The following is a 9,302-nucleotide window of genomic DNA, read 5'->3' on the forward strand; positions in this document are numbered from 1 at the left end:
TTCTGGAATTTCTATGGTCAAATTCATTTTTATTTGCATATTACTCCCTTTTGGAGTGGGAATGTTTACCCTGTGCCAATTTTTCTTGGGATTATGTACTTGCTCTTTGAATTTTGTGGGGAGCTCACAGCTAAGAGTTTGTCTTGAGTCTCAGATGAGACTTTGGGTTCAGCATGTCTCACACATCAAGTTTACAATCAAGAGTCAACATCACAAAGAAGTCTTTAGCTTTCACCTGTGGTCTTTTGTAATCCATCTACCTGAGAGCCCAGGGGAATTTTCCAGTGAGTTACACTTCCCCCATAATTTTTACAAAACCTCTTCTTCTACGTCACAGTAAACAAGTGTTTTCCCATTCTAAGTATTACTAAAAAGCACTGTGTGGTCAAAATTCCCCTCTAAATGGAAGGAAATTATGAAAAGGCATCACGTGTGGGAGAGGGCACTGAAAGAGAAAAGAGTACAGAGGTAGAAGCCTCTGAAGGCAACATGGCTCAGTGCCTCCAGAGAGAAATGTGTTGAGACTCAGGATGCCTCCCTCTCCCCTTCCACATCCATCCACCTGCAGTCATCACCTCTCCTTTGTTTCTCATCCCATTGTCAATGAAGCTTTTAGATTTCAAGACAAGAATAAGAAAAATGGCACAGCAATGCATTGTTCAGACATATTTGATTAAAAAATACAGAACTTTTTCACATGAGCAATATGTTTTATTAGGCTGGTTCCTTTGAAAATTAGGACTGGAGTTTTTATGTGGTTAGATGGGAGAATTTCCCAAAAATTCAGTTTATCTATCTTGCAGGTCCACATTTTCATAAAAATGTCTTAAAGCAAATGCATGGTATTCCATAGACATTCCTCTTTAATGGTCATCTCTTCAACTTCTCAAAAGCAACCTCTGGTGATAGATTTGTTTTAAAAAGTTAATTGTTCATATTTTATGTAGAGTTGAGATGGGCAGTACTTGTCTTTCTGTGTTTAGCTTCTTTCATTTACTGTAATTTTCTCCAATTCTGTCCATGTTATCACAAATGGAAGTATTGGGATTTTTAGGGCCAAATAATATTCTTTTGTGTACACAAACTAAATTTTATTTTGCATTCATCCCTTGATCGATACTTAGTTTTGTTACATATGTTGGATCCTGTGAACAGTGCGGTGATGGACAGTGATGACCAGATATCTCTTCCCATAGATACCTGGACCATGACATCCTTTGTGTCTATGGGGGTGATCAAGAAATAAGAACAATGGCTCTATTTCAGATTTTAAGAGACAGAATTTTCTAGCCAAAAATCTCTCTGTTAAACAGATGTTATGGTTTATATCTAGATGTCTCCCAAAGCCTCATGCACTCATAGGTGGGGCTTTTGGTAGATGGCTGGATCATGGTTGTGTGGTAACTGGAGTAGTCTACTGATGGCGATTATAGCTGGGTGTGATGTTGGGAGGTGAAGCCTGGTGAGAAGCAGTGGTTCATTGGAGGCATGGCTTGGATATATCCATCCTCCTCTTTTGAGCAATGGCTACTTCCCCTTGCCATTGTAACCAAGGCCCTCTTGCTCTGGGTCTGTGTTTTGAGGTGACAAAAGATTGAAGCTGACAAAACAGCAAGTGATGGGAAATGATCAAATGTATGTTCATTAGGAAGAATAAAAAGAAAAGCTCCACCTCTTATCAGGAAGGGGCTTTCTGAAAGGTGGAAAAAGAGTAGATGTTAAAGTCTGGGGCATTTATGCACATTTTGGTACAGGTGACTGTGGCAGAATGCAGAGGTGCTCTTAGTTTCTGCCTGGATTTTGATGCCTGGAAAGCAGGCTGACTTGTTTGCATTTCAAATCCTCCAAGGGTCTGTCCAATTTTTAGGAATGTATCCTCTGTCCTTTAAATTCCATTAGGCCCTGATAGTTAACTCACATTAGTTATTTGAGCCCTTTCTATATACAATCACTTAAGCTCTGACCTTCAGTTTATTTAAGTTAACTATTCAGGATGGTGACCTACCTGTTTAATTTCTAGTTCCTGGCCTCACTGTAAACAAGTCTCTTGTACCATCCCACCCTGCTGTGGAGCCAGGGGACTATGGATTGAAACCTCTACAAATTGTGAGCTAAAATTAACCTTTCTTCCTTTCACTTGTGGGTGTGGGCATTTTTTCTTGCAATGAGAAAGTATCTGAAACAGATTTTGGTACCAGGAGTGGGGTAGTTGATGTGACACTACCTGAGCATGTGGTTCAAAAATTCTTGGTACAGGCTTGATGGAAGATATTGGAAGGATTTCAGGATGTCAGCTGAAGAAGTAGCCCTAGAATGTTATAAGATAAGCTTGCTGGATATTCTTATCAGCTTCCAGAAGACTACAATGCTGATAGAAATGCAGACCTAAGGAGTGTCTTTTTACTTCTTTTATATTCAGTCTAGGATACTGGGATTAGGGTGGGTGTCAAACCAATCAGTGTACTGATTTAGTAATCACATGCCCTTAATTCTAGCACCCTTATTCCTAGCATCGCACTATGAACCAATCACACACTCTAGATCCAGCCACCCCTGAAAAAGCCCCACCTGTGACCACATAAGTCTTTAGGGAGGACATCTAAACACAACCCATAACAAAAAGCAAGTAATTTAGACTTGAAAAACAAAAAGATTGCCTCGAGGGCATCCCAGAAATCATGTTCTACTCATCCCAGATACAAATTCACAAAAGTGTAACCCTTCACTTGCATATAGAGCCTCTGGGAATCCTGGCTTGAGAAGGGTCTTCTAGAGAACTACTTCCTGTTATTCTTTTCACTATGTCCAGATCCCATCACTTAGATACCACTGTAGCCATGTTCCTAGGAGGCCTGGCTATTTCTGATATGAGATGTTGGTATCATCCACATGACCCAGTTTTTTATTCTAGACAGGATGAAGGAAAGAGTAATGGATCCTGGAGTTTTCCTCCTGGATTTCAAAGAGAGTTGTGGGAGACCAAACAATGTGTGTAGTTATGGAATGAAGTTGATGTCACAGGAAGAGGAGATACCAGGAATTGGAGATGAAAGTAATACAGAATTTCTGTTGAGGAAAGCCACAGGCAGCACATGGAGCCACCCAAAGAGAGGCCATATGGATGAAAGCCAGGAAGGCCTTGGAATGGAACCACACAAGCCCTATGGAATTCACACCTCATTACCATGTGGTCTCTTTATTGGACATGGAGCTACAGGATTTTATGTTTGCCCTACAGGGTTCTGGAATTTCTGTGGTCTTAAGCCTTTCTATATTCCCATTTCTCCATTTTACTTTAATTTTTAAAAAAGATAACCACTTATTATTTATAAATTATGAGGAATAAGTTAAGATAGCCTCTACAGAAAGTTAATCGGCCTAAAAGACACAGTTTTGATTTTACTTTTATCATAATTGAGTTTATTGGTACAATTTAGTTATACATTATGATCATATTCATCATATGTAATTTGTACCTGTACATATCTTGATTTTTATTTCTTTTTTCCCTCATTTCCCTTCTATCCCTCTTCCCCTTCTTATGTAAAAAAGCTTTGTTTCCATTTTATCTTTCTTTTCTCATTCCTTTCTTTTCCCTTCGTTCTCTTCCTTCTCCCCACCACCCTCTTGTTCCCCTTCCCATTCGAATATTGTCTTCCTATTTCATAATCTCTATGATACTTTTTGGTCATTATTTAGACTTTCAGTTTCTCACACAAGAGAAACAATGGAATATTTACACATGAGTGTCTGATTTATTTCTCTTAAAAATGTGGTCTCTAGGTGATGCATTTACCTGTTAATATCTCAAGTTTATCCTTCTTTGTGGTAAGTAGTACTGTATTAAAAAAAACATATTCTCTTTATCCAATTACCAGTTTGGGTATTTCTGCTGTTTCCAAGATTTAACTATTACAAACTCTGCTCCTATAAACAAGGGTATGCATATATAGTATGAGTGTGGTATGATGCTTTTAATTCTCTTGGGAAGATACCAAGGAGGGGGATCACTGGATGAAATGGAACCTCTAGTCCTAGTATTTTGAGGTATCTCCATACTGATTTCCATAGCAGGTGTACCAATCTACTCTCTCACCATAAGTGGAGAAGGGTTCCTTTTCCCTCAAAGCCAAGCCAACACTTGATATTGGTGGATTTCTTAATAATAGCCATTCTTTGTGGAGTGAGATGGAATCTCAGCATTGTTTCAATTTCCATCTCTCAAATGGAAATCAATGGCAAAAGAAACCACAAAAGCTACATAAAACAATGGAAATAAAATAATACCCTCCTGAACAACCAATGGATCACAGATGAAATTAAAGAAGAAATTAGACATTTTCTACAATTAAATGATAATGCCGATATAACATAACAGAGCCTGTAGGTTGTAATGAAAGCATTCCTATGAGAAAAATTTATAGTGGTGAGCCCTCACATCAGGAAAACAGAGTGAGCTCAAAAAAGAATGTAATATTGAACCTGAACTTCTAGAAAAAGAAGAACATGTCAAGCCCAAAGTTTGCATGAGGGAGGAAATTAAAAAGATTATAGTAGAAATTAATGCACTTGAGACTAACAAAACTGTACAAAGAATCAATGAATAAAAGAGTTGGCTCATTGAAAGATTAAATAAAATTGATTAAACCTTAGCCAAACTCATCAAAAAAGGAAAGAAAACACTCAAATTCATGCAATTAGGAATGAAATGGTGAAATCACAATGGATCCTGCAGAAATCCATATCATCAATACCTATTTCCAGAGCCTTTATTCTAATAAGATGGAAAACACAGAAGAAATGGACAGATACATATGAATTACAGAAGCTGAATCAGGATGATATAAAAATTCTAAGTAAACCAACATCAGTCAATGAAATTGAAGATGTAATTAAAAATCTGCCAATAAAGAAAAGCTCAGGTCCTGATGAATTCACTGCTGAATTCTATAAGAATTTTAAAGATCTAATGGCACTACTCTTTAAACTTTTTAATGAAATTGAAAGGGAAGAAATACACCCAAAATCATTCCTGGAAGAAGGTATTACCCTGATGCCAAAAATGAGAAAAAGATCGAACCAAAAAATGGAACTACAGGCCAATCTCCATAATGAACATAGACACAAAAATCCTCAACGAGATACTGGCAAACAGAATGCAACAAGTCATCAAGAACATACATCATGACTAAATAGGATTCATCCTAGGGATACAGGTATGGTTCAACACACATAAATCAATAAATGTTATACACCATGTCAACAAAGCCAAGAACAAAAATCACACCATCATCACAATAGGTGCAGAAAAAGTATTTTACAAAGTTCAACACCAATTTATGATAAAAACCCTACAGAAAGTTGGAATAGATGTTCTTTATCTCAATCTGATAAAAGCCATCTATGACAAATCAACAGCTAACATCATAATAAATATTCTCCATTTTAGAATGGGAAGGTTTACCCTGTGACATTATATCTTGGGATTGTGGAACTTGTTTAGTGCATTTTATGGAGAGTCACAGTTAAACTTGCCTTGAGTGTTGGAGGAGACTTTTGATTTGGTGGTCTCTTAAGCCAAGCAAGTTCACAGTCAAGATTAACCATCACAGAAAGAATGCTCCAGCTTTCAGCTTGGTCTTCTGTAATGCATCTGCCTGAGAGGCCAGGGATCTTGCAAGTGAGTTCCTCTTCCTCACTCTTGTTCACAACCTCTCTACTTCCACTTCACAATATATAATAATCCTGAGTATTCTGTAAAAAAACCATTTATTTGTGGTAGAAATACTGTTCCCAAAAGGAGAAGTATAAAACGACATCATTTGTGGCAGAGAGCACTGAAAAAGCAGAGACTTAAGGTAAAGATGCTAAAAGCAGCAAGGCTTGGTCTCTCCAGAGCCCAAAGTGCTGAGATACAGGGTAGCTTTTCTCTCTCATCCTTCCACAGCCATCAACCTGTAGGCAGTACCTTGTCTTCATTTCTCATTCTCTTTGATGATTTCAAAGTTTAGGATTCAATCCAAATGTGAGGCAGGTGTCATAGGAATGCATTTTTGGCACACATATTTGATTTAAAAATTCAGAGCTCTTTTCAGATGTGTGTGTGATTAGCCTAGTTCTTTTGAAATTGAAGACTGGAGTTCCTTATGTGGTTAGATGGGAGAACTTTTCAAAAATTTCATTTATCTAACCTTTAGGTCCAAATTTTCATAAAAATACATAAGAAAAACACATTGTGAGCCATAGAGTTAGTCTTTAATGATCATTTCTTAATCTCCTTAGATAGCAACCTGTGGTGATTGCTATTGTTCTAAAGAGTTAATTGCTCATATTCCACATAGAAATGAGAATATGTCACCTGCATTTCTGTGTTTAGCTTATTTCACCTACTATAATGTTGTCAAATCCCATCCATGCCACCATAAATGGAAGAATTTATGTGTGTAGTTGAAGATAATATTTCTTTTTATATACATGGCATATTATTTTTAATCACCTACTGATGGATACTTATTTTTATTAAATACCATTGCTATTGTGAATGGTGTGGCAATGAGTATGAATGTGCAGCTATCTTTACCAATAGATGAATGGACCATCTGTCTATTGTGTTTATGTGTAGCAAACATTTGGAAAGGATTACAAAAAGGATAGTGGCTATATTTGGTGTTTCAGAAGAAGACAGAACTTTCCACATAAAATTTTTTCATTTTCTATCAAATTAATTAATATGTGAAGAGCAATCTTTTATTTGAAGTCATGGACAATCATTTGGAAAAGGACACATTTCAGCATTAACTGATGAGAATATGTGGTTGCTCCAGGAAAATTCAAGGTCATCTGGCTTCGAAAGACCTCACCTGATCCTGGGATTATAGGGTCCTCTTCCATGCTGTCTGCACATCCTTATTTCTCAGGGTGTAGATGAGTGGATTGAGCACAGGAGTGATAATTCAGTAGAAGAAGGACATGAATTTGGCCTGAGTGTGATTTGCTGGAGGCTGGAGGTACATGTAGATGGCAGGAGCAAAGTCCATGTTGACCACCACCAAGTGGGAACTGCACATGCTGCATGCCTTGTGCTTTCCCTCAGCTGAAGGGAGCTTCAGTACATCTCTGGCAATGAAGATGTAGGAGATGACCACCATCAGGGGAGCCATTCCTGAGAAAGGGATGGCTCCAATAGCCAAGGTCAGCTCATTAGCAGTGGTGTCCCCACAGGTGAGCTTGATGAGCACAGGCACCTCACAGAAGAAGTGATCCAGGGTGTGGTGCCCACAGAAGGGGAGCTGGAGTGTCAGTGTGGCATGGAGCAAAGAACTGACCAGGCCACTGGACCAGGAGGTAGCTGCCATCTGCACTCACACCCAGGGATGCATTATAATAGTGTACAGAGTGACTGGCAATAGCCACATAGCAATCAGTGACCATCACAGCCAGCAGTGCACATTCAGAGCAGCCTGTACAGCTGGAAATATAGAGCTGTGTGATGCATACCCAGGAAGCAATGATCTTGTCTGGTCCCCACAAGTGGGCCAGCAGCTGGGGCACAATAGTGCAGGTGAGACCAAGGTCCAGCAGAGAGAGGTTGTCTAGGAAGAAGTACATGGGAATCTGGAGTCTGGGGTCCAACAGGGAAAGGAGGATAATGGATCTGTTCCCCACCAGGGTGAGGAGGTAGGAGACCAGGACCACTGCAGAGAGGAACCTCTCCAGCCACAGAAATTCTGAGAATCCCAGTAGGACTAAAGTGTTGGAAAAGCTCATGTTTCCCCTTTCCATGGCAGTTGTTTATATGTACCTAGAAGTAAAGGGATGTGTTTTTTTGAGTGATAAAATTCAGGACCTTATGCTTGCCAGGTAGGCTGTATGCCACTGATCTACATCCCTGGTCCAGGAAGGACAAGTTTTGATGTTAAATATGAATTCTTCATTTGAATAACTTCATGGTAACATGTAAATGCCTCAGAGAAATAAAATACTATATAATTTGTAACATTGTTCTTGGCCTATTTAACATACATCAGTAGTGCTTCACCTTTTTGAAATACTTATAATTGATGACAATTTTTCCAGGAACTACTTATATCATCAATTGATGGCAATTTTTCCATATAATGTGGGTGTGTTGGTTTGGCATATATCAAATACATCACACTTATTGTGTACTTTATATATATTTTATAATCAAATAACTATGCAACTCACGATTAAACAAAATCAGTGCAAGTCCTGACCTTGTCACTAAATGGTCCCATCTGGTAATAACAGAAGACAGTGACACCCTAAGTGTGTTGCATATGTCCTGTCTTCTCCATAAACTCCATTGGGTGGCTGTCATTGCAGAAAACTCTGCTTCCCAAAGACAGGATGATGGAAATGGAAACAGGTTGTTCCGTGCTTTTGTGCCAACCTCAGGAAATATCCATCTTGACTAATTCAAAATGTTTTAAGATTTGAAGTTACCTCAAACATAATTTTCAACCATCATCATTTGTGATCTCACACCATTGTTGCTCTTCTAGCATAGATGAAGTTGTATCACCTAGCTTCTTTTCACTATTATTACTTTTTATTATCTTTTTAGTTTTGGTCACCTCACTTCTTCACAAATGGGTAATGGATTCATTTCTTCCAAAGTAGGGGTCTTTTGTGGTTGTAGAGTAATTCTCATATTCTTTTGAAAGCTGAAATAGGTGATCATGCACCAGCAGGGAGAAAGAAGACCAAGGCTCAGTCTCTTTTTCAAAATCTTTACTATTGTTGTAACATATAGAAAAATCCATTCACTCATCACACCCATCATTCAAGTTTGGCTTTTAATGCAACCACTTTATCCATTGACACGAACATAGTTGTCATTCTTTCCTGAAGTGACAGATTGAGTTTATTGAGCAGGTTGAATATATCACATAAGCAAGCAAGTTTTGGTACCCAATTGATGTTACTGAAATATGTTGTTGGTGGTGACTGTTTTTCCTCAAAGAAATCTCTAGAGCACCTCTTGTAATTCAAAACCCCTGGCTGATGATCAACCTTTAGAAATCAGCTCCCTCCAGCATATAAGAGATGGCATATATGTTCTGTATCTGTGTTCTGACAGAGCTGTGAGCACAGACATGAGGAGTTTCTGTGTGTACTTTAATGAGGTTGTTAATTTTATCACACTTGAAAAACATTGTTTAGTTCAGGTGACAGTGTTGGGATAGCCAGCCTTTCTCTGCAGATCACTAGAGCATAGACTCATATGCAGAAATGACTTCCTTGATACAAGTAGGGAGCCTAGAAAGCCATGCAATTAT

At 38.4% G+C, this 9,302-nt stretch overlaps 1 pseudogene; it reads right to left on the bottom strand.

The window, feature by feature from the left end:
• Positions 1 to 6,872: 6,872 nt before the first annotated feature.
• Positions 6,873 to 7,767, bottom strand: LOC101716624 (olfactory receptor 2G3-like; annotated as a pseudogene).
• Between the last annotated feature and the right edge of the window lie 1,535 nt (positions 7,768 to 9,302).

This window comes from Heterocephalus glaber, unplaced genomic scaffold (genome assembly GCF_053883595.1).
Source record: "Heterocephalus glaber isolate CG9 unplaced genomic scaffold, H.glaber_assembly_v1.0 deba00001461, whole genome shotgun sequence".
NCBI classification, from domain to species: domain Eukaryota; kingdom Metazoa; phylum Chordata; class Mammalia; order Rodentia; family Bathyergidae; genus Heterocephalus; species Heterocephalus glaber.